Here is a 1592-nt window from a genome sequence, read left to right as displayed (position 1 = left end):
AAATAAATAAATAAATAAATAAATAAATAAATAAATAAATAAATAAATAAAATTTATTCAAAAAATAAGTAAAAAGAAATTTTAAAGCAATTTGAAAACAGACACATTGTGTTTAAATATTTAAAAATAATAACTGCAGACATCTTAAGAAACTGTGCAGACTAGAGCACAGAGGAGCAAAACCCTTTAATGTGCTGAAATATAAAAACTGTCAACTGAAAATTCTATAATCAGAAAAGTTCCTTTTCATAAATGAAAGCAAAAATAAAACTTTTCAGAAATATGGAAGACAAGAAATTTTATTTTAAAAAAAGGACAGCAAGATATATTAAAGAAAATTGTTTAAAAAAATGAAAATAATACAAAGTAGAAATTTGGATCTCTGCACAGGAACGAAGAGTATAGGAAATGGTAATTGGAAGTGTAAGTACATAATATTTTAGCAATGTCTTTAAAAATAGTTGATGCTTAAAGCAATAATAATATAAGAATAGTACTAGCAATGTATTGTGGGATTTATAACATACACATAGATAGATATAAAATGTATGACAAGAATAGCACAAGGGCTGGAAAAGGGTAAATAAAAGCATACTGTTTTAGGGCTAATGTATTCTGATGCCAAAACAAAAGCAGCAGAATCAGTACAAACCGCTGCTGCAGGAGCAGCCTCCACTGCCGGATTGGGAAGAGACAGGCGATGAGGAGGATGAGAATCCCATCGGACCAACCAGCCTTCTGGGCCCTCCCCCAATGGTCAATGGAAAGCCTGGTGACCCAAGTCAGCTCTTTCACAGAGGTCGTCCTGGATCAAGGGGACCAATTATTGCACCACTGCTGAGTCTTCTACCTCCTCCCCAGGGTAAAGGCTCAATTCCGGGATGCTTTGGCTCCAGGTCTGGCCCATATAGTTGTGGTTAATGGGGGCTCAGTGCTGGACATTCTTTTCTGGGGCCAGGCCATGGGGGTCCCTCCAGGGGAAGCTTTCTCAAAGAGCAGGGAAATCCTCGAAGACTCAAAACCTGGTCTCTTATCAAGAATATTTGTCCATCCAAGGATGATCCCCAGGTTATAGAAGACAAATCCGTCTGCCCTGTCTGCTGACACTTTGCCAAAAAGGGCTACTGTGGACACGAGGACCTCTGTGCCTTCTACCACCCTGGCACCAGTGGACCTCCTCTGTGAGACTGTGCCTTTCCATCCAGGCTGGAAGGAGCCTTCTGTTGACCTAGTGGTCATGTATTTCCACGTGGCCCTTTGATGACCACTGTGAGGCTCTTCCACCCACCCAACACCCTCAGTAAGTGACACATCTACCCCATCCGCCTCTTGCCCCATCTGGGGGTCCAGAGTTGTGTTTCATCACTGGTGCAAAGTTAGTGCACATTCATCTGATCCAGCCTCCAGAGACTTGCCTTTGGGACCCAGCTTTGCCCTCTTCAGTTGCCTCCTGGATCTTTCTTGTGCATCTGTCCACCTGTTCCCAGTACTGTCCTCAATTCCTGAGAGTCCTGGAGTGGTTTCCTACCATTTCCTTCTAGCTGCTTGTCTTAAGTCTTTTTGTGAGACACCTTTTCCACCAATGTTGTCAG

The 1592-nt window shown here is 41.6% G+C and overlaps 1 pseudogene; it reads left to right on the top strand.

The window, feature by feature from the left end:
- The first annotated feature begins 618 nt into the window (after positions 1 to 618).
- On the top strand, positions 619 to 1185 carry LOC103268039 (annotated as a pseudogene).
- The last annotated feature ends 407 nt before the right edge of the window (positions 1186 to 1592 follow it).

Source organism: Carlito syrichta, unplaced genomic scaffold (genome assembly GCF_000164805.1).
Source record: "Carlito syrichta isolate Samal-C Ts95f unplaced genomic scaffold, Tarsius_syrichta-2.0.1 Scaffold308684, whole genome shotgun sequence".
Lineage (NCBI taxonomy): Eukaryota > Metazoa > Chordata > Mammalia > Primates > Tarsiidae > Carlito > Carlito syrichta.
This window is presented reverse-complemented; position numbering and strand designations above follow the sequence as displayed.